Source organism: Olea europaea, chromosome 20 (genome assembly GCF_002742605.1).
Source record: "Olea europaea var. sylvestris chromosome 20, O_europaea_v1, whole genome shotgun sequence".
Classification (NCBI taxonomy): Eukaryota; Viridiplantae; Streptophyta; class Magnoliopsida; order Lamiales; family Oleaceae; genus Olea; species Olea europaea.
In genome coordinates, this window is record NC_036256.1 from 1,311,721 (window position 1) to 1,336,478 (window position 24,758).

The 24,758-nt window shown below is 44.5% G+C and overlaps 1 protein-coding gene across 1 annotated transcript in view; it reads left to right on the top strand.

The window, feature by feature from the left end:
- Positions 1-24,758, top strand: part of LOC111369353 (microtubule-associated protein 70-4-like) — a 30,380-nt gene that overhangs the window by 2,071 nt on the left and 3,551 nt on the right. The gene's annotated exons all lie outside the window — the stretch shown is intronic.

Sequence of the window (24,758 nt, forward strand, 5' to 3'; positions counted from 1 at the left end):
AGTTGGTCTAGATTTTGATCCTTGCACTGTTTTGTAGACAACAACGAATGGTTAGAGTTCCTGTTCCTTTTAGAAGGGCAGAATTGAAGTATAGTGTTGAACAAATAGATGTAACTAGTGAGTTTTACGACAACGAATGGAGTCAGTTATAGAGATCCTACTACTTTGGAAAATATGCTAGACGCGCTCAATTGGGTGAAATTTTTGAATTAGATCATGCTACGTGAAATCCATGGTATTTTTCCAAGCAGTCCAAGGGTCCATTTACTTTTGAGCATGCTTCATTTGTTTTACTCTTCTTCTTCTTCGGACACATTTGGCATGGTGTTAGAACCTTGTTTAAAGATATTTTTTTTGATATTGACCCAAATTTGGATGCTACGTAGAGTTTAGAGCATTCCAAAAACTTAAGGATCCAACAAGAAGAAAATAGGTAGTTGGATACAAGACTGCTTTGGTATGAGTGGTGTCCGTCCTCAGTTAGGATGAATTTGATTATGTACGGACTGCGATCCTAAAACGATGGCATAATACCAACTGCATAAAGATGAATCATTGGGCTGAACAGAAAAACTAATCCTTGTTGATTAAACCAGGAGAGAAACTTGACTACAAATACATAATGGATTGCTCAAGTATAAAGAGAAGTTATGTGTAGGAACACTGTTACAATGTTAGAAGCAAATCGATTAAAAGTTTTTACATGGAGCAGAATGGTTCCATTCATAATACAAAGAGAAAAGATACAAGTACATGGCCACATCATGTACGTTACAGAGACTAATTAGCCCTCTATGATCAGAAATGGATTTAGGATGAGATTACAAGCCAGATAAATATGCAAAAAATATAAATTAACACAAAAAATTAACAAATGGGGCACTGGATCGGGCTATAGTTAGGCCCAGTCCTCCATAATCCATCCCTACCTGTGATAGGTGGGAAGATTAAAAGTGGGCCTCTTGTAACGTATAGGGCCACATAAGCCTTGTATGTACAAACTTGCTATAATACAAATGACCTGAATTAACATTAAAAATATCTCAAATAAATAATCGAGCATAAAATTTCGAGATATTACATTTATCACAAATTTTGTAGAGGGGAGCTCGTATGTTTCCATGTTGTCTCAACCTTGTCTTCTCTTGGTATACGTTGTATTTTAAGATTTTGACCTTTTATGGTTTTTGTTACTACATCGTTTCATGTGGGTGCCACATCAAACATTTGAGTCATGACATTATGATAACCTTAAAGTTTGATGAGCCTCAAGGGTATTTTGCCAACGTTGCTTCAAAATGACTGAGCTAAACATCCCATCTTCGGTAGGTTTGTCAGCTCTCGAACATTCTGGCTAGGTAAAAGAATATGGACATCAACCTTGCAATCCCCATAGGCAAGGAGAATGATGCACTTATTTGCATTGAAATAATCCTCTAAATCTCATATAAAGCTAAAAGAGGGATTGCAAGGCATAGATCACGTGACACCATATTTCTAGCTCCAAATAAAGAACAACATAGTATTCATTTGTCACATGGCAAAACGTCCACAGTCCACTCCACGTAATCGAAAACAGTTAAAAAATTCAAAACAAAATTAAACAAGAATTAGTTGTTGAGAACGGTCTTACCAAATACAGAGCAACATGTGTCCTACATAAGGTGAAAGGTACAAATACCCACACCTTAGATTTCAAGTAAATGATCCACTACGAAGAAATAGGTGTAAAATCAAATTCTTGGATCTTTGTCCATTTTGCTTTCCTTGCATAAATTTTCTTATTTTTCAGCAACTGACTTGAGAATTGGTGTGTAAATTGCCACAAAACCAAACCCTTAGATGGTTTATCTTTGCAAACTAACGGTGTTTGTAAGTGTACATGTATTACAACAGGTGGATAGGGAGGTGGCAACGATCAATTAACATCTTAATCCTATTAGATTGAGTCGACAGTCTTTACTTGGCCTGAACTTGACCCTTGTAATTTAAATCTCATTGCCATTATCTTTAAGACTCAAAACACTTGTGGTTAACCTTTTGGTTAAGACCTAGATGGTACATTGAAATGGCTAACAAAAATCTTATCATGTCATTTTAGATATAACACAAATTATCTGATATCATAATCTACTAATAATATTTTAAATATTAAGTGATTATTATTTAAATGAATACACTTCTCTTCCCCTCTTGCCACCACTAAGCCTTTTGCTTAATAGCAAAGTGTCTCTCCTCACACTACCGTATTTCCTAGATCTCCATCATACCAATTATTTTATATGACAAAATTGCCCCTTTATCTTTTTTTTTTTTTTTCCTTTTCAAATCAAGATTACGAACAATTTTGAATTACATAATTTAGAGATATCTAAAATGTTACTTTCTTTTTCCTATGTCAAAATGTAATGCCATTATTGAGCATGACTTGAAGTTACATTATTGACCTTGTGTTACTCTCCTAGGGCCGACACAATCACTATTTACAAGACATGCTTAATGTATAAAAATATTTCAAAATGATGTGATATTAGTTTTCGTATTTCAATTTATATGCCTCCAAAAGATATAAAGTCAAAGCCTGAGAAATGTTATTCCTATACTATTCCTCCCATTAAAAGAATAGGATGAGAATCTTGAGAACCTAATTAAGCCCTCCTTTAATTCTCATCAATTTAAATTAAATTTTTAACCACACAATCTTCAATAAAATAATATTACACGTAAATTGAAAATTTTTCATTCTTTTGCAACCACTCATTTTTCAAAAAAAAAAAAAAAAAAAAAAAAATATCCTTTCCATTTTAATTCAAATTAATGAGGACAAATGGGGGCTAAAAATAAAGTAGGTGCAAATTCTCCCAATTCGTGTCCTACCATACGATCTGTTATATAAATAGGCAAATGTTCCTAAGAAGTGCACACAAGCCCATCTTGTTATTTTATGGAAGAACTAAGCTTATTGTTAGGTTTTATTTAGAGCCAACCGTAAATGTAGTGCACGTATCGTAAAAGAAGAAAGTCAAGCAAGTACAGTTGAGATTTGTCTTCTTGAATAAAAGAAGTTGTGGATGTTTTTTACGACTATTGATTTCCCGAATTGGACCTCCACGTGGCCAATCGATAGCCACTCCACGTGTTCCTCCCTGTACACAACAACGCACGGTCAGGAGCACACGATCGGAACCAACGGGGGTGGCGACAGTCGCATACACTTCGACGGTCAAGTCAGTGTTGATAATCAGAACGGTACCGAAATTGTGCAAGAAAATGGAGAGGAGAATTTATAATACTTGAATGTGAAGAACTTAGTTTAGTATCAGTTTCATTACATTTGTCTCTTGCCAAACTTTGAGTATTTATAGACGAGGAGTACCGTTGGATGTGGGATACGTGTATTCATCTAACGGGGTGAGACGTTTGCTCATAGGCGTCAATCAGCCACGTCTAGAGTGTACAGGTTATTAATTCTCCTGAATTTGAGTTGACATAAAGTTGATGTCATATCAACTAGATCCATGGAGATGTCACATCCCTAAAGGATCCTGACATAGATATGCTTCTGAAACTGACGGCGGAGGTATCTGTTAAGGGATCACCTCGATTAGCCAAACGCCTCAATTGAATGGGGACACTTTGGTTGTTCAACAGATCTAGTTTGTAAAGTGTGTGCCTTACAGTACGCGTGAAGTTGGAGTTCGGCCTAAGCCGACATCATGTCGAAGCCACTTCGTAGGGAGACGTGAAACCTCGAAAAGGAGAGAGAGAGAGGATTTTCGAAGTGGTTTGGTGCGGCGCGTAATAATGGTCCTCCCAAGTGAAGGCATGAATATTCATATCAATGGTGAACTTGTTTATCCAATTATGCTGACCTTAAGAGGAGATTTGCAGTATCTGGTGAAGTGTTAACATTGAAGCGCGAAGCGAGTGGAGTGTCGAAGGTGTTGTGGTTGGAGTGTATTGTTAAAATCAAAGCGACGTTAGTAGGGGGTCGTCTTGGTTGGTAGTTCGTTAAATCGTGAAGGGCAGTTAATTTCTCCCGAGACGTATGAGCCATGATGCCGAAGGCTTAAGGAGCTCATCTGCACCCAATGTGTTGACCCACAAGGGACGACGTGCTGGGGGATGGCTTAAGCTTTGTAAAAGCTTGGAAACGCATCGTCTGAGGCGAAGGACCTCAAGTGCGTTGAAGCTTTGAAAAGTTGAGAAAGAAGCGTATCTGCAATCGGTGCGTTGACCCACAGGGGACGACGCGTTGGGAAATGACTTAAGATTTGTAAAGCTTGGAAATATAGCGTCCAAGGCGAAGAACCTCAAGTGTGTTGAAGCTCTAGAAGGCTGAGGAAGAAGCGTATCTGCAATCAGTGAGTTGACCCACAGGGAATGACGCGTTGAGAGATAGCTTAAACTTTGTAAAGTTTGGAAATGCAGCATCTGAGGCGAAAAACCTCAGGTGCATTGAAGCTCTCAAAATTGAGGAAGAACCGTATCTGCAACCGGTGCGTTGACCTACAGGGGACGATGCGTTGGGAGATGACTTAAGCTTTGTAAAGCTTGGAGATAACTTAAGCTTTGTAAAGCTTAGAAACAAGCGTCCGAGGCGAAGAACCTCAGGTGCGTTGAAGCTCTGGAAAGTTGAAGAAAAAGCATATCTACAATCGGTGTGTTGACCTACAGGGGACGACGCGTTGGGAGATGGCTTAAGCTTTGTAAAGCTTGAAAACGCAGCGTCTGAGGAGAAGAACCTCAGGAGCATTGAAGCTTTAGAAAGTTGAGGAAGAAGCATATCTGCAAATGGTGCGTTGACTCACAGGGGACGATGCGTTGGGAGATGGCTTAAGCTTTTTAAAGTTTGAAAACGCAGCGTCCGAAGTGAAGAACCTCAAGTGCGATGAAGCTTTGGAAAGCTGAGGAAGAAGCGTATCTGCAATCGGTGTGTTGACCCATAGGAGACGACGCGTTGGGAGATGGTTTAAGCTTTGTAAAGCTTAGAAACGCAGCGTCCGAGGTGAAGAACCTCAGGTGTATTGAAACTCTGGAAAGTTGAGGAAGAAGCATATTTGCAACCGATACGTTGACCCACAGGGAACGACGAATTGGGAGATGGTTTAAGCTTTGTAAAACTTGAAAACGCAGTGTCCGAGGCAAAGAACCTCAGGTATGTTGAAGCTTTGGTAAGTTGAGGAATAAGCGTATCTGCAACCGGTACGTTGACCCACAGGGGACGACGCATTGAGAGATGGCTTAAGCTTTGTAAAGCTTGGAAACGCAGCGTCTGAGGCGAAGAACCTGAGGTGTGTTGAAGCTCTGGAAAGCTGAGAAGTGCTTCATTCGAGACTAATTGGGATAACTTGGCCTCGATCTGAAGTGCCTTATTATGATGTTGATCGATGTGACAGTTGTCGTGTATTTTCAAGGTGACAGTTGTATGTGATGCCTGTTCCCAGAAAAAGGGCTGTTGTGGCTACTTATAGCTGACGGCTGTTGTTGTTAGAGGTGACGCATTTTATGCGTGCGTGAGGAACAAAGGCAGATCTTGGTCGTTGATCAAATTTGGCGATTCATTTCAACGGTCCAGATCTGTGATACGACGAACGGCCTAGATCAAAACCATTTGAATTCAACGGTAGGGATAGTCTGAGGTCTCCTATAAAAAGAGGACTTAGTGTGTTTTGCAAGATTTTTATTCTTGCGTTCTCTGAAAATTATCTTATTTTCAAAAGATTTGTGATTTTTGGCGATCTTTCAAGGTATTCCAACAACATTCAATTCTTCTCGGTGATTTCCATACTAATTTCAAACCCTCCGGTGATTGTCGAGCGCTTATTTCCATTTCAGTAAGTAGCAAGCTTTTCATAATTATCTCATGAGAAAATGGCTTCTGTGGGTAGTAGATCATCTGGGAGGGATCTAGAGATAGTGAGGGTAGACTAGCCTATATTGGTGACCTTCTTAGAATTATCCGAGGTGATATTGGTGGGGAAAACCTCTAGAAGCGCCTTGATAGCCCCGTGGACACTTTTGTACACTGGGGGCGTCTGACTACCCTTCCAAGTTGAAAACGGCCGACCTGGTTAGACTTAGGACTGAGTATAGAATTTCAGATAGTGTGGGTTTGATACTTTCGGGGTCGGATGAGTGAGTCTGTTACCTAAGGCCGGGGTGCGTGACTGTTATTGAGGCCATCCTGAGGACGAGGCCTAGGTTGCCCATCCACCTCTTCTTTAGATACGTGTTGAGGTCCTATGGCCTAGCTCCCACCTAGTTTAATCTAAACTCTTGGAGCCAGATGGTAGGTCCGTGGATGCTGTGGAGGGAGGCATCCTATGGAGAAGAGATGCCCTTCTCTGTTTTTCAAACAATGTATATACCCAAGGTTGCGGCGGGGGGTGATAAGACAAAGGGGTGGTATTATCTAACTTCCTAGGGGTCTTACACTCCATTCGTGCTCAATCTGTCGAGCTCCATCAAGGAATGGAAGAGTTCTTGATTTTGGACTTCTGAGAGATGGGACACGATAGAAGGTGACCCCCTGACACCCCTTAGAATTCCTACCAAATATTCCACATTTAGTGAGTACTAGCACTTCGTTTCTAAAAATATGTTTGCTTTTATTCGGAATATAACTCATCTATTCTTCCAGGTCCTCTTCCTCGGTATAAGTTATCCATCGAGGACTTTAACATGATCTGCATCGTGCATCAACTCCCTTCAAAGAGGAGATCTTATAACGAGTTTATATGGAAGAATATCCACTTCGTTTCACATGAGCTGATGGCCTCCCAAGGGAATGTAGAGGTTACATCATTGTAGTCTACGGTTGAAGTGTTTATACTTAACTGGTTTTTTTGTTTTGTTGCAGATGACTTCAATAAGAAGAGACCTCTGAAGCCGGATTTCAAGACCATTCAAAGGATGATAGCTAAGGCGAGGACCCTAAAGACCTCTTCTTCAGCCTACAAAAAATAGATGGAGGACTTGGCAGCTGCCAGCAAGAAGTTACCTTGGGCCGAAGAGGAGGAGTCATTGCTAAAGAAGGGCAAGAGGTCAGCTGGGCCTTCAAGGGCCCCAACTGTGGCGAGGGCTGCCACTAGGCAGACGATGATCCCCACAGGGGTCGTGATTGGGAAGAGGCTTGCCTGTCTTCCAGAAGTGACCCCAGTACTGGCATCTGTCCCCATTGTCACAGCACCCCCTGCTTCGACTGCTGCAGAGGGGAGGAAGAAGAGGGCCCGTCCCTCGAAGGAACAGGATTTCTTGGGCTTCACCTTCGAGAAGCCCGTGAAGGAAGTATTTAAGGCTCTTTCTCCAGAGACTGCTGCTGTAGCCCAGGTCCACTGCAAATACTGGACGGAGGCATGGAGGGACCACACATTTTCTTAAAAAGTCAAGGACCTTGTGGCCGCCAATAGCACCTGCCTCACCCGGGGTTTGAGCAATAGTGTCCAGCTGGAGGGCCTAGTGAAGGACCTTAGGGTGAAGAACACTGACCTAGCTCAAAGGTTGGAGAATGCCTCTTTTTATAGAGACGAGATAAGGACGGCCTGGGCCAAAGCAGAGGAGGCCTGGAAAGCAAAGGAGGAGGCATATGCGAGGACGGTGAAAGCTGAGGCCGCATCAGAACAACTGAAGAAAGAACCGTATGAAACTGAATGCCAAGTAGCTCTTCTGACGAGGTGGATCGACCACGCTAGCAAGCATCATCACCTTACAGTAGAGGCCCTCGACGCCTCAAATAAGGAGAAGAGTGAGCTGAGGCAGCGATTGGAGGCCCAAGTCGAAGAGATTAACTCTGAAGATGGAGGCAAAAATAGTTGGAGAGGCAGCTGTGCAGAACTTTATTGACCATTTTGAAGAGCACGAGCTGTATGATACCTTTGCTAATTATTGGGCCTCGTGGAACGCTCAAGCTATGTTGCAGCGCCTCAGGGAGGTCCACCTGAACTTGGACATCTTGGATTTAGAGGAAGAGTTCGGTGGGCCTATCGGGGGTTGTCCCGACATAGCCGCTGCTGAGGAGGCTGTGGTTGCTTTGAGAAAGGTTGTGGCAAGGGTAGAAACTGCTTCCGAGGAGGTCGAGGTGGGGGCAGTGGCCATAACGCCATAGAGTAGGACCTTCTATAACGGCTTCGGCCCACCAATTGTAAAGTTTTTTATATTAATGAATTGAAATTTATTTTCCAAGTGTTGAAGCTTCTTTTATCATTGTTGAACTATTCGTTCAATTATAAGTTGATGGCTGCTTAAGTCAATATTACTAACCATCAATAAGCGGTTGAGGCGAACGATGACAATCTATAAAATATAACCAACTGAGAATTTAAATAACTTGAATTCAACAATCATACACCAAGGCAATTTAAGCACTTAGCCAGATAGGAATAAGTTACAATTTGTGGATCATAATTAGATCGGATCGGAACATGCATTTGTATATTGGTAGTACTTCCTTAAGTGTTCAATGTTCCACTGATGAGGCAACACCTTTCCTACCATATCTTCAATTTCATAAGTCTCGGGTCGAAATTCTCTGATGACGCGGTATGGGCCTTCCCAGTTTGGTCCAAACACTTCGAAAGTCCTGGTTTTGATGATGAGAACACCCTTCTGTGTACCAGATCGCCTAAGCATAGAGTTCAACTTCTGACCCTCGAGTCGTAATAGGGGGTCATCTTCCTTTAATACGCAGCCAGTTCGACCTGGGATGAATCTCTTCTTTCTTCCAGGAGATGGAGCTCGCACATTTACGCTTCGTATTGTTGATCTCATTGAAGTTTATACGACGATGTGAAGGGACTCCGACCTCGATTGGGCTCATGGCCTTGGTTCCATAAGTCATGGAGAAAAGGATTTTCCCTATTGCGGTTCGGCTTGTTGTTCATATGGCCTAGATGACATGGGAGATTTCATCGACCTAAGCTCTTTTTGAGGCGTCAAACTTTCTTTTCAGGGTGTGTTCGATCATTTTGTTGACTACCTCGACTTACCCATTTGCTTGGGGATGATGAGGTGTTGAGAAGTCCTTCCTTATGTTGAGCTCGTCACACAAGTCTTGCATCTTTTTGTTATCGAACTACCTTCCGTTGTCAGACACTAAGGAGTGGAGAATGCTGAACCTGCAAATGATGTTCTTCTAAACGAACTTAGTGGTGTTCACCTCAGTGATTTTTGCTAGAGGTTCAGTTTCGACCCACTTAGTAAAGTAATCAATGGCAACTACGGCAAAGGTTGCACTTCCTCTTCCTTTTGAGAGGGGGCCGATGAAGTTTATACCCCATTTGGCGAAGGGCCATGGGCTGGTAACTACGGAGAGTTCTTAAGAAGGCTGTCTGTGAACATTGGTGAACCGCTGGCACTTGTCACATTTCTGAACAAATTGACTAGAGTCCCTTTTCAAGGTCGGCCAGAAATAACCTTGTCGAAGCACCTTGTGTGCCAAGGTTGCTCCACCGAAGTGGTTACCGCAGACTCCCTTATGAATTTCTCGTAGGATCTATATGGCCTCCTCTCCTCCAATGCATTAGAGTAGAAGTGATGAGAAGTCTCTTTTGTATAACATGCCATCTTGAAGTATGAAGTGAGCAACTGTTCTCAACTTCTTTGCTTCGTTCTTTGAGGGTGGTAGTGATTGCTCTTTGAGATAGGCTACAATCGGCTGCATCCAACGTGAGGTACCTTAAATCCACATTACTTCTTCACCTCCAGAGATGGAAGGCTTCGGCAGACGCTCGATTGGAACGATTCTTAGTAGCTCAGAATTCTTGATGCTGGCAAGTTTGGACAGGGCGTCTGTGTGTTTATTTTCGAAGCGTGGAGCCTGGACTAGCTTGAACCTCTCAAAGTGGGAGACTAGATTCAGGACTAGTTCAGATAAACGGCCATGCCACTATCTTTGGCCACAAATTTTCCATTGCCCTGACTCACCATAAGTTGTGAGCCGCTACTGGCTTGCAATCTTTCAACTTGCATTTTTTTAGCTAGCCTGAGGCCTGCCAAGAGGGCTTCATACTCTGCGGCATTGTTCGAGACTCTGAAGTCGAACTTGATTGTGTAGTTTAGCTTATGGCCCTTCGGGCTCTCCACGACGACTCCGGCTCCAGAGTTGCTTTCTCTTAATGATTCGTCCACAAATAGCTTCCAAGCTGAGGGCTCTGTCGGATCCATTGTTACCTCCATTTTTGGGGCTTTCGTGAACTTGGCGACAAAATCCATGAAGGCCTGGCCCTTGATGGCGCTTCGGGGTTTAAACAATAGATCGAACTCACTAAGCTCAATTGCCCATTTTAGTAATCGACTTGAAGCGTCTATTTTCTGTAGCACTTGTTTTAGTGAAAAGTTGGTGAGTACTTCAATTGAGTGAGTCTAAAAGTATGGCCTCAACTTTTTTGACGTGGTAACAAGGGAGAGAGCAAGCTTTTCCATGTCTGGGTAGCGAGTCTTTGTCGATAGCAAAGCTTTACTGATGTAGTTTACTGGCAGCTGGCGTGCCTTTTCTTCCCCGGCCAGCACTGTACTGATTGCTTCGTCCGAAACTGCCAAATACAGTAGAAGTGTCTCACTCGATTTAGGTTCAGATGGTAGGGACGCCTTTCTCAAGTGCTTCTTTAGCTCTTGAAAGGCTGCCTCACATTCTTCGGTCCATTGGGACTTCCTCTCCTGTTTCAGAATCTTGAAGAAGGGAAGGCTCTTATCAGTGGTTTTCGAGATGAAGCGACTGAGTGCAGCAATCCTCCCATTAAAGCTTTGCACCTCTTTTGACTTCTGGGGTGACTTTATCTCTAACAAGGCTTTTATCTTCTCGGGGTTTGCCTCAATCCCTCTTTGATTCATAATATATCCCAGAAATTGACCCGATGCAACCCCAAAGGTGCACTTTATCGGGTTCAACTTTATCTCATATTTTCCTAGGATTTGAAAAAGTGGTATCCAAGTGACTTACGTGATCTCCTGCATGGAGGCTTTTCACTAGCATGTCATCAACGTAGACTTTCATGGTTTTGCCAATGAGGTCGGCAAACATCATGTTGACCAACCTTTGGTATATGGTGCTGGCATTTTTCAATCCGATGCAGTACAATCCTTAGTCTGTGATGAAAGATGTGGCCTCTTCATCAGGTCTAAACATGGGTATTTGGTTATATCTTGAATAAGTATCCATGAAGCTCAAGAGTTCATGTCCATTGGTGGAGTCCACTTGTTGGTCTATCCTTGGGAGGGGGAAGTTGTCCTTTGGGCAAGCTTTGTTCAAGTTGGTGAAGTCGACGCCCACCCTCCATTTTCTGGACTTCTTCACAAGCATTGGGTTGGATATCCACTTCAGATAAATGGCTTCTCTGATGAAATCGTTGCGACTTAGCTTGTCAAACTCTTTCTTCAATGCCTCATATCTTTCTGTGTTGAGTGCTTGCCTCTTCTGCCAATGCGGCGTGCAAGTGGGGTTGATATTCAAGTGGTGACAGCTGACCCTTGGGTCTATTACCACCATGTCTTCATGCTTCCATGTGAAAACGTCTAAATTCCTTTTCAGGAAATTCATCAGCTCTTCTTTTGTCTCAGGGGGCAAAGATTTCCTTATTCACAAGACCTGAGTGGGGTCTTGAAAATTGGTAGGGAAAGTCTCGAGCTCTTCCATAAGAGTTTCATTCGGCTCAGATTCAATGATCCGAGGGTCTAATTCATCAAGAGGGTGCCTTTCTTCAGGGGCCTCAATCATGTTGATGTCTTTCCTCTTTTCGGGGGTCTGCCCTTGTTCAGTGGCGTCAAGCATCTCTACATCTGTGTTTTTATTTGCTGCGTCGGTTGTTATTAGATTCACTGTACGGGGCTCAGATTTTCGTAGGGAGTTGAGGTAACATGATCTCGAGCCCATTTGATCGTCTCGGACCATCGTGATCCCATGCTAAGTTGGGAACTTCATACATAAGTGGTGAATGGAGGTTACAGCCCAAAGGTCCTTCAGTGCAGGTCGGCCGAGTACTCTGTGGTAAGCTGACCTGTGATCCACCACTAAAAATTCCATGAAATGGTGAGCCACTAGGGGTGCTGATCCTATCTCGACAGGTAAATCCTTGTGGGATGATGCTATTCCCAGTGAATCTGAATATTGGGTCAGTCATGGGAACCAAACCATGCTCAATTTGCATCTTATCAAAGGTTGATCCGAATAGTATATTCACCGAGCTTCCATTGTCAACCAGCATGCGCTTAAGTCCGTTCCGAGTCACAACGGCCCTTATTACCAATGCAGCGTAGTGTAGGTGATGCACACCTTGCGGATCTTCTTGGGAGAAGGTGATTGGATCGATTCTGTTGGTATGACTGGTTGACGATATACGTGATCATTAGTGGATCTTTTGCTTCCCTTGTATAGTTCCTCTGGCCATTTCTAGTATTGCCCCTGAGGTCCCCCAATGATTGTATCAATTTTTCGGATAGTATCGCCTCCAGTGGCTGGGGCCTGATTCCTTTGCCTGGATTTTCCTCGAAATCTTTCTCTCATGTCTCTCCTTCAAGATGATTGATTCCGCTATCGCCTCAACTCCCTGTTTGGAGAGGCCAACCTGTGGGAGTGTTTATGATAATGGTCTCTCCTAGAGGAGCGTGAGTTGCTTTGATTTGAGGATCGAGGTGCGTCTCTGCATTCTTTAATGTCATGGTCATAGAGTTGGTGAAATGTGCAGAACTTTGCCCTTTCGAGGGGCCTGTTTGCCTGTTTCTTCTTCTTGCGTCGTGTGTTTGTTCCCCCGGATGGTCCTAGTTCGACAGGAATATTTTCATATGCTAGCACTGACATTGCATTCAGAGTGACAAAAGCCAATGTCTATCCGGATGTGGAGGCTACTGTGTGACCTGCTTGGGTCCATTGCTGGGTGAAGAGGCGTGCCGCTGGTCCTTGACCCATCTGCCTCTGAGGTGGAGGAAGTCCCTGGGCTGCATGGTTCCCATGGTCAATCATCTCCTCATTGATGATTTCCATCCTCATCATCTCAACCAGTTCGTCATAAGTGCCTGGATTCTTGCTTCGGACGTCTCTCCAGAATAATGTGTTCATGTTGAGGCCTCCTTTCAGGGCGGAGAGGGCTTCTCTACAGGTGACTTGTTCGCAATATGTGATTTCATCAGTGAATCTGGCGAGATAGCTTTTCAACGTCTCGCCAGGAGCTTGCCTCACATCTTGTAGGCGTTGTACTGGAGCCTCTCCTTCCCTTCATGAGAGGTACTGGTTCAGAAATGCCTTCTTTAAATCTGACCAACTTCTGATGCTTAAAGGCGATAATTTGCTATACCACACCTCATCAGCTCCAGTAAGGGTTAGACGGAAGACCCTACATTTCAGTGCCGGCGAGGCTCTTCTAAGGCTCATCTACATCATGTACTTAGTGAGGTGTTTCTTTGGGTCTTCCTTTCCTTCATACTTTGAGATTTTAGGGGGCATGAAGTTCACGGGCATTGGGAAGCTTTCGATTTATCTGGAGAAAGGAGGTTGTCATCATCGTCATCAATTTCGTAAGAGCGATATGACCCTTCAGAGCATTCCTCCTCTGATGCATTTTGGGGAGGTGGAGGTGCACCTCCCCGACTACCCCAATCCATTAGGTTTCTCCTCTCCCGCCTATTTCTAGGCCAAGGGGGTGCCTTCTGTTCTTCTTCTTACTCCTGCTCCGCACATGTTGAGCTGACCTTTGTATGGAGTGGACCCTATTGCTAGGATTTCGCTCTATCCAATCGAAGACACTAACCAACCTCTGAGGTTTGTAGCGTCCAAGGCGAAGAACCTCAAGTGTGTTGAAGCTCTAGAAGGCTGAGGAAGAAGCGTATCTGCAATCAGTGAGTTGACCCACAGGGAATGACGCGTTGAGAGATAGCTTAAACTTTGTAAAGTTTGGAAATGCAGCATCTGAGGCGAAAAACCTCAGGTGCATTGAAGCTCTCAAAATTGAGGAAGAACCGTATCTGCAACCGGTGTGTTGACCCACAGGGGACGACGCGTTGGGAGATGACTTAAGCTTTGTAAAGCTTGGAGATGACTTCAGCTTTGTAAAGCTTAGAAACAAGCGTCCGAGGCGAAGAACCTCAGGTGCGTTGAAGCTCTGGAAAGTTGAAGAAAAAGCATATCTACAACCGGTGTGTTGACCTACAGGGGACGACGCGTTGGGAGATGGCTTAAGCTTTGTAAAGCTTGAAAACGCAGCGTCTGAGGAGAAGAACCTCAGGAGCATTGAAGCTTTAGAAAGTTGAGGAAGAAGCATATCTGCAACTGGTGCGTTGACTCACAGGGGACGATGCGTTGGGAGATGGCTTAAGCTTTTTAAAGTTTGAAAACGCAGCGTCCGAAGTGAAGAACCTCAGGTGCGATGAAGCTTTGGAAAGCTGAGGAAGAAGCGTATCTGCAATCGGTGCGTTGACCCATAGGAGACGACGCGTTGGGAGATGGTTTAAGCTTTGTAAAGCTTAGAAACGCAGCGTCCGAGGTGAAGAACCTCAGGTGTATTGAAACTCTGGAAAGTTGAGGAAGAAGCGTATTTGCAACCGATACGTTGACCCACAGGGAACGACGCTTTGGGAGATGGTTTAAGCTTTGTGAAACTTGAAAACGCAGCGTCCGAGGCAAAGAACCTCAGGTATGTTGAAGCTTTGGTAAGTTGAGGAATAAGCGTATCTGCAACCGGTACGTTGACCCACAGGGGACGACGCATTGAGAGATGGCTTAAGCTTTGTAAAGCTTGGAAATGCAGAGTCCGAAGCGAAGAACCTGAGGTGTGTTGAAGCTCTGGAAAGCTGAGAAGTGCTTCATTCGAGACTAATTGGGACAACTTGGCCTCGATCTGAAGTGCCTTATTATGATGTTGATCGATGTGACAGTTGTCATGTATTTCCAAGGTGACAGTTGTATGTGATGCCTGTTCCCAGAAAAAGGGCTGTTGTGGCTACTTATAGCTGACGGCTGTTGTTGTTAGAGGTGACGCATTTTATGCGTGCGTGAGGAACAAAGGCAGATCTTGGTCGTTGATCAAATTTGGCGATTCATTTCAACGGTCCAGATCTGTGATACGACGAACGGCCTAGATCGAAACCATTTGAATTCAACGGTAGGGATTGTCTGAGGTCTCCTATAAAAAGAGGACTTAGTGTGTTTTGCAAGATTTTTATTCTTGCGTTCTCTGAAAATTATCTTATTTTCAAAAGATTTGTGATTTTTGGTGATCTTTCAAGGTATTCCAACAGCATTCAATTCTTTTCGGTGATTTCCATACTAATTTCAAACCCTCCGGTGATTGTCGAGCGCTTATTTCCATTTCAGTAAGTAGCAAGCTTTTCATAATTATCTCATGAGAAAATGGCTTCTATGGGTAGTAGATCATCTGGGAGGGATCTAGAGATAGTGAGGGTAGACTAGCCTATATTGGTGACCTTCTTAGAATCATCCGAGGTGATATTGGTGGGGAAAACCTCTAGAAGCGCCTTGATAGCCCCGTGGACACTTTTGTACACTGGGGGCGTCTGACTACCCTTCCAAGTTGAAAACGGCCGACCTGGTTAGACTTAGGACTGAGTATAGAATTTCAGATAGTGTGGGTTTGATACTTTCGGGGTCGGATGAGTGAGTCTGTTACCTAAGGCCGGGGTGCGTGACTGTTATTGAGGCCATCCTGAGGACGAGGCCTAGGTTGCCCATCCACCTCTTCTTTAGATACGTGTTGAGGTCCTATGGCCTAGCTCCCACCTAGTTTAATCTAAACTCTTGGAGCCAGATGGTAGGTCCGTGGATGCTGTGGAGGGAGGCATCCTATGGAGAAGAGATGCCCTTCTCTGTTTTTCAAACAATGTATATACCCAAGGTTGCGGCGGGGGGTGATAAGACAAAGGGGTGGTATTATCTAACTTCCTAGGGGTCTTACACTCCATTCGTGCTCAATCTGTCAAGCTCCATTAAGGAATGGAAGAGTTCTTGATTTTGGACTTCCGAGAGATGGGACACGATAGAAGGTGACCCCCTGACACCCCTTAGAATTCCTACCAAATATTCCACATTTAGTGAGTACTAGCACTTCGTTTCTAAAAATATGTTTGCTTTTATTCGGAATATAACTCATCTATTCTTCCAGGTCCTCTTCCTCGGTATAAGTTATCCATCGAGGACTTTAACATGATCTGCATCGTGCATCAACTCCCTTCAAAGAGGAGATCTTATAACGAGTTTATATGGAAGAATATCCACTTCGTTTCACATGAGCTGATGGCCTCCCAAGGGAATGTAGAGGTTACATCATTGTAGTCTACGGTTGAAGTGTTTATACTTAACTGGTTTTTTTGTTTTGTTGCAGATGACTTCAATAAGAAGAGACCTCTGAAGCCGGACTTCAAGACCATCCAAAGGATGATAGCTAAGGCGAAGACCCTAAAGACCTCTTCTTCAGCCTACAAAAAATAGATGGAGGACTTGGCAGCTGCCAGCAAGAAGTTACCTTGGGCCGAAGAGGAGGAGTCATTGCTAAAGAAGGGCAAGAGGTTAGCTGGGCCTTCAAGGGCCCCAACTGTGGCGAGGGCTGCCACTAGGCAGACGATGATCCCCACAGGGGTCGTGATTGGGAAGAGGCTTGCCTGTCTTCCAGAAGTGACCGCAGTACTGGCATCTGTCCCCATTGTCACAGCGCCCCCTGCTTCGACTGCTGTAGAGGGGAAGAAGAAGAGGGCCCGTCCCTCGAAGGAACAGGATTTCTTGGGCTTCACCTTCGAGAAGCCCGTGAAGGAAGTATTTAAGGCTCTTTCTCCAGAGACTGCTGCTGTAGCCCAGGTCCACTGCAAATACTGGACGGAGGCATGGAGGGACCACACATTTTCTTACAAAGTCAAGGACCTTGTGGCCGCCAATAGCACCTGCCTCACCCGGGGTTTGAGCAATAGTGTCCAGCTGGAGGGCCTAGTGAAGGACCTTAGGATGAAGAACACTGACCTAGCTCAAAGGTTGGAGAATGCCTCTTTTTATAGAGACGAGATAAGGACGGCCTGGGCCAAAGCAGAGGAGGCCTGGAAAGCAAAGGAGGAGGCATATGCGAGGACGGTGAAAGCTGAGGCCGCATCAGAACAACTGAAGAAAGAACCGTATGAAACTGAATGCCAAGTAGCTCTTCTGACGAGGTGGATCGACCACGCTAGCAAGCATCATCACCTTACAGTAGAGGCCCTCGACGCCTCAAATAAGGAGAAGAGTGAGCTGAGGCAGCGATTGGAGGCCCAAGTCGAAGAGATTAACTCTGAAGATGGAGGCAAAAATAGTTGGAGAGGTAGCTGTGCAGAACTTTATTGACCATTTTGAAGAGCACGAGCTGTACGATACCTTTGCTAATTATTGGGCCTCGTGGAACGCTCAAGCTATGTTGCAGCGCCTCAGGGAGGTCCACCCAAACTTGGACATCTTGGATTTAGAGGAAGAGTTCGGTGGGCCTATCGGGGGTTGTCCCGACATAGCCGCTGCTGAGGAGGCTGTGGTTGCTTCGAGAAAGGTTGTGGCAAGGGTAGAAACTGCTTCCGAGGAGGTCGAGGTGGGGGCAGTGGCCATAACGCCATAGAGTAGGACCTTCTATAACGGCTTCGGCCCACCAATTGTAAAGTTTTTTATATTAATGAATTGAAATTTATTTTCCAAGTGTTGAAGCTTCTTTTATCATTGTTGAACTATTCGTTCAATTGTAAGTTGATGGCTGCTTAAGTCAATATTACTAACCATCAATAACCGGTTGAGGCGAACGATGACAATCTATAGAATATAACCAACTGAGAATTTAAATAACTTGAATTCAACAATCATACACCAAGGCAATTTAAGCACTTAGTCAGATAGGAATAAGTTACAATTTGTGGATCATAATTAGATCGGATCGGAACATGCATTTGTATATTGGTAGTACTTCCTTAAGTGTTCAATGTTCCACTGATGAGGCAACACCTTTCCTACCATATCTTCAATTTCATAAGTCCCGGGTCGAAATTCTCTGATGACGCGGTATGGGCCTTCCCAGTTTGGTCCAAACACTTCGAAAGTCCTGGTTTTGATGATGAGAACACCCTTCTGTGTACCAGATCGCCTAAGCATAGAGTTCAACTTCTGACCCTCGAGTTGTAATAGGGGGTCATCTTCCTTTAATACGCAGCCAGTTCGACCTGGGATGAATCTCTTCTTTCTTCCAGGAGATGGAGCTCGCACATTTACGCTTCGTATTGTTGATCTCATTGAAGTTTATACGACGATGTGAAGGGACTCCGACCTCGATTGGGCTCATGGCCTTGGTTCCATAAGTCATGGAGAAAAGGATTTTCCCTATTGCGGTTCGGCTTGTTGTTCATATGGCCTAGATGACATGGGAGATTTCATCGACCTAAGCTCTTTTTGAGGCGTCAAACTTTCTTTTCAGGGTGTGTTCGATCATTTTGTTGACTACCTCGACTTACCCATTTGCTTGGGGATGATGAGGTGTTGAGAAGTCCTTCCTTATGTTGAGCTCGTCACACAAGTCTTGCATCTTTTTGTTATCGAACTACCTTCCGTTGTCAGACACTAAGGAGTGGAGAATGCCGAACCTACAAATGATATTTTTTCAAACGAATTTCGTAGTATTCACCTCGATGATATTAGCAAAAGGTTCAGCATCGACCCACTTGGTGAAGTAGTCAATGACGACAATGGCGAAGGTCGCGCTTCCTCTTCCTTTTGGGAGTAGACCAATGAAGTCGATGCCCCACTTAGGAAATGGCCAGGGGCTGGTTACTACGGAGAGGTTCTGAGAAGGCTGTCTTTGAATACAGAGTAGAAGTGATGAGAAGTCTCTTTTGTATAACATGCCATCTTGAAGTATGAAGTGAGCAACTGCTCTCAACTTCTTTGCTTCGTTCTTTGAGGGTGGTAGTGATTGCTCTTTGAGATAGGCTACAATCGGCTGCATCCAACGTGAGGTACCTTAAATCCACATTACTTCTTCACCTCCAGAGATGGAAGGCTTCGGCAGACGCTCGATTGGAACGATTCTTAGTAGCTCAGAATTCTTGATGCTGGCAAGTTTGGACAGGGCGTCTGTGTGTTTATTTTCGAAGCGTGGAGCCTGGACTAGCTTGAACCTCTCAAAGTGGGAGACTAGATTCAGGACTAGTTCAGATAAAAGGCCATGCCACTATCTTTGGCCACAAATTTTCCATTGCCCTGACTCACCACAAGTTGTGAGCCGCTACTGGCTTGCAATCTTTCAACTTGCATTTTTTTAGCTAGCCTGAGGCCTGCCAAGAGGGCTTCATACTCTGCGGTATTGTTCGAGACTCTGAAGTCGAACTTGATTGTGTAGTTTAGCTTATGGCCCTTCGGGCTCTCCAGGACGACTCCGGCTCCAGAGTTGCTTTCTCTTAATGATCCGTCCACAAATAGCTTCCAAGCTGAGGGCTCTGTCGGATCCATTGTTACCTCCATTTTTGGGGCTTTGGTGAACTTGGCGACAAAATCCATGAAGGCCTGGCCCTTAATGGCGCTTCGGGGTTTAAACAATAGATCGAACTCACTAAGCTCAATTGCCCATTTTAGTAATCGACTTGAAGCGTCTATTTTCTGTAGCACTTGTTTTAGTGAAAAGTTGGTGAGTACTTCAATTGAGTGAGTCTAAAAGTATGGCCTCAACTTTTTTGACGTGGTAACAAGGGAGAGAGCAAGCTTTTCCATGTGTGGGTAGCGAGTCTTTGTCGATAGCAAAGCTTTACTGATGTAGTATACTGGCAGCTGGCGTGCCTTTTCTTCCCCGGCCAGCACCGTACTGATTGCTTCGTCCGAAACTGCCAAATACAGTAGAAGTGTCTCACTCGATTTAGGTTCAGATGGTAGGGACGCCTTTCCCAAGTGCTTCTTTAGCTCTTGAAAGGCTGCCTCACATTCTTCGGTCCATTGGGACTTCCTCTCCTGTTTTAGAATCTTGAAGAAGGGAAGGCTCGTATCAGTGGTTTTCGAGATGAAGCGACTGAGTGCAGCAATCCTCCCATTAAAGCTTTGCACCTCTTTTGACTTCTGGGGTGACTTTATCTCTAACAAGGCTTTTATCTTCTCGGGGTTTGCCTCAATCCCTCTTTGATTCATAATATATCCCAGAAATTGACCCGATGCAACCCCAAAGGTGCACTTTATCGGGTTCAACTTTATCTCATATTTTCCTAGGATTTGAAAAGTGGTATCCAAGTGACTTACGTGATCTCCTGCATGGAGGCTTTTCACTAGCATGTCATCAACGTAGACTTTCATGGTTTTGCCAATGAGGTCGGCAAACATCATGTTGACCAACCTTTGGTATATGGTGCTGGCATTTTTCAATCCGATGCAGTACAATCCTTAGTCTGTGATGAAAGATGTGGCCTCTTCATCAAGTCTAAACATGGGTATTTGGTTATATCTTGAATAAGCATCCATGAAGCTCAAGAGTTCATGTCCATTGGTGGAGTCCACTTGTTGGTCTATCCTTGGGAGGGGGAAGTTGTCCTTTGGGCAAGCTTTGTTCAAGTTGGTGAAGTCGACGCCCACCCTCCATTTTCTGGACTTCTTCACAAGCATTGGGTTGGATATCCACTTCAGATAAATGGCTTCTCTGATGAAATCGTTGCGACTTAGCTTGTCAAACTCTTTCTTCAATGCCTCATATCTTTCTGTGTTGAGTGCTTGCCTCTTCTGCCAATGCGGCGTGCAAGTGGGGTTGATATTCAAGTGGTGACAGCTGACCCTTGGGTCTATTACCACCATGTCTTCATGCTTCCATGTGAAAACGTCTAAATTCCTTTTCAGGAAATTCATCAGCTCTTCTTTTGTCTCAGGGGGCAAAGATTTCCTTATTCACAAGACCTGAGTGGGGTCTTGAAAATTGGTAGGGAAAGTCTCGAGCTCTTCCATAAGAGTTTCATTCGGCTCAGATTCAATGATCCGAGGGTCTAATTCATCAAGAGGGTGCCTTTCTTCAGGGGCCTCAATCATGTTGATGTCTTTCCTCTTTTCGGGGGTCTGCCCTTGTTCAGTGGCGTCAAGCATCTCTACATCTGTGTTTTTATTTGCTGCGTCGGTTGTTATTAGATTCACTGTACGAGGCTCAGATTTTCGTAGGGAGTTGAGGTAACATGATCTCGAGCCCATTTGATCGTCTCGGACCATCGTGATCCCATGCTAAGTTGGGAACTTCATACATAAGTGGTGAATGGAGGTCACAGCCCAAAGGTCCTTCAGTGCAGGTCGGCCGAGTACTCCGTGGTAAGCTGACCTGTGATCCACCACTAAAAATTCCATGAAATGATGAGCTACTAGGGGTGCTGATCCTATCTCGACAGGCAAATCCTTGTGGGATGATGCTATCCCCAGTGAATCTGAATATTGGGTCAGTCATGCGAACCAAACCATGCTCAATTTGCATCTTATCAAAGGTTGATCCGAATAGTATATTCACCGAGCTTCCATTGTCAACCAGCATGCGCTTAAGTCCGTTCCGAGTCACAACGGCCCTTATTACCAATGCAGCGTAGTGTAGGTGATGCACACCTTGCGGATCTTCTTGGGAGAAGGTGATTGGATCCATTCTGTTGGTATGACTGGTTGACGATATACGTGATCATTAGTGGGTCTTTTGCTTCCCTTGTATAGTTCCTCTGGCCATTTCTAGTATTGCCCCTGGGGTCCCCCAATGATTGTATCAATTTTTCGGATAGTATCGCCTCCAGTGGCTGGGGCCTGATTCCTTTGCCTGGATTTTCCTCGAAATCTTTCTCTCATGTCTCTCCTTCAAGATGATTGATTCCGCTATCGCCTCAACTCCCTGTTTGGAGAGGCCGACCTGTGGGAGTGTTTATGATAATGGTCTCTCCTGGAGGAGCGTGAGTTGCTTTGATTTGAGGATCGAGGTGCGTCTCTGCATTCTTTAATGTCATGGTCATAGAGTTGGTGAAATGTGCAGAACTTTGCCCTTTCGAGGGGCCTGTTTGCCTGTTTCTTCTTCTTGCGTCGTGTGTTTGTTCCCCCGGATGGTCCTAGTTCGACAGGAATATTTTCATATGCTAGCACTGACATTGCATTCAGAGTGACAAAAGCCAATGACTATCCGGATGTGGAGGCTACTGTGTGACCTGCTTGGGTCCATTGCTGGGTGAAGAGGCGTGCCGCTGGTCCTTGACCCATCTGCCTCTGAGGTGGAGGAAGTCCCTGGGCTGCATGGTTCTCATGGTCAATCATCTCCTCATTGATGATTTCCATCCTCATCATCTCAACCAGTTCGTCATAAGTGCCTGGATTCTTGCTTCGGACGTCTCTCCAGAATAATGTGTTCATGTTGAGGCCTCCTTTCAGGGCGGAGAGGGCTTCTCTACAGGTGACTTGTTCGCAATATGTGATTTCATCAGTGAATCTGGCGAGATAGCTTTTCAACGTCTCGCCAGGAGCTTGCCTCACATCTTGTAGGCGTTGTACTGGAGCCTCTCCTTCCCTTCATGAGAGGTATTGGTTCAGAAATGCCTTCTTTAAATCTGACCAACTTCTGATGCTTAAAGGCGATAATTTGCTGTACCACACCTCATCAGCTCCAGTAAGGGTTAGACGGAAGACCCTACATTTCAGTGCCGGCGAGGCTCTTCTAAGGCTCATCTACATCATGTACTTAGTGAGGTGTTTCTTTGGGTCTTCCTTTCCTTCATACTTTGAGATTTTAGGGGGCATGAAGTTCACGGGCATTGGGAAGCTTTCGATTTATCTGGAGAAAGGAGGTTGTCATCATCGTCATCAATTTCGTAAGAGCGATATGACCCTTCAGAGCATTCCTCCTCTGATGCATTTTGGGGAGGTGGAGGTGCACCTCCCCGACTACCCCAATCCATTAGGTTTCTCCTCTCCCGCCTATTTCTAGGCCAAGGGGGTGCCTCCTGTTCTTCTTCTTACTCCTGCTCTGCACATGCTGAGCTGACCTTTGTATGGAGTGGACCCTATTGCTAGGATTTCGCTCTATCCAATCGAAGACACTAACCAACCTCTGAGGTTTGTATTCTGGTGGGAAGTTTTCTCTTAGCTGTGGTTCCGCTGCGTGAGTACCTTGGGTATAGGAAGTGGCATCCACTCCCACATCCCTCTCAATGGGGTATTCCCTGTGGTGGTTTGAATGACCCCAGCATGTGACGTCGGGTTTTGCCTTTGAGCCCGATGCAACCCTTATGGTATTGGAAAGTCATGCTGACCTTGGACTTGCATGAAGAATTTATGCATCGACAGATTCTGGGCTACAATGTCTCTCATGCTTACAACTTTTGAGCCATCCTTCAGTGAGTGCTGCTGTCCTATTGCCTCGGTGACATTGGTGATGGGGTCTCTGATGCGTGACATTGGTGCGGAGCACCTCTTCTTTAGAGGTGTCCCTATGCCCATTAAGATTTGCGTCCTCATTACTATAACTCATATTCTCACTCCCTTTTAAAGGGTGTTATGAACTTAAGACAGTAAGTTGGCTTGGTTTTTTTTCAAGAATGTTCATTTTTCAAGGTAAGTCGATAGTTTTTCGATGGCTTTTTCCGGTGGTAAATGGGGAATTCTTTGGTTGGAATTTTCTCATAGACGGTGCTAATCTGTTGACCTTGCGAATTGGACCTTCACGTGGCCAACTGAGAGCACTCCACGTGTTCCTCCCTGCACACAACAACGCACGGTAAGGAGCACACAGTCGGAACCAACGGGGATGGTGGCGGCTGCATACACTCTGACGGTCAAGTCGGTGGTCAATGATCAGAATGGTGCTGAAATTGTGTAAGAGAGTGGGGAGGAGAATATATAATGCTTGAATGTGGAGAACTTAGTTTAGTATCAGTTTCATTCCCTTTGTCTATTGCCAAATCTTGAGTATTTATAGACAAAGAGCACCATTGGATGTGGGACACATGTATGCATCTGACGGCGCGAGACATCTGCTCGTAGGTGTCAATCAGTCGCATCTAGAGTGGGGCGGTTATTAATTCTCCTGAGTTTGGGTTGACATAAAGTTGATGTTACATCAACTAGACCCATGGAGATGTCACATCCCTAGAGGATCCTGACGTAGATATGCTTCTGAAATTGGCGACGGATGTATCTGTTAAAGGATCACCTCGATTAGCCAGACGCCTTGACTGAAGGGGGACGCTTCGGTTGTTCAGCAGATCTAGTTTGTAAAGTGTGTGTCTTGTGGTGCACGTGAAGTTGGAGTTCGGCCGAAGCCGACATCACTTAGGAACTACTTCGTAGGGACATGTGGAACCTTGGAGAGGAGAGGGACAGGATTTTCGAAGTGGTTTGGTGCGGTGCGGAGAAGGTTTTCAATTTTGAACTACTTCCTCTATCACGTAAGGCTTGTACCAGCTCTCGAAAAAAGAAGTCGAGTGTGCGTAGAAGTCACCAGCCCCTGACCTGTAACACCTACTCGCTTACCGAAAGCAAGGGAAGATTTTTTGTTGCTAGGCTTGTTTGGAAAGGATGCCCTCTTGCACTAGCTTTAATTTTAAAAAAATCAATTTCCATTAATGAATAAGCCCCTGCTTGTTTCCCATTTTTTTTCATTAAAATGAAAAATATGATCGTTATCTATTACATCAAATTATCAAATTTGAATTTTTATCTCTTATGTGGAATCCGTAATGACTATATTTTTTTATTCTTATTTTTACATTAATGTGTATCAAACGGGGCCTAAGTGAATTTGAAGTTGATGTTTAATTTAAAAAAAAGAAAGTAAATTTGACTA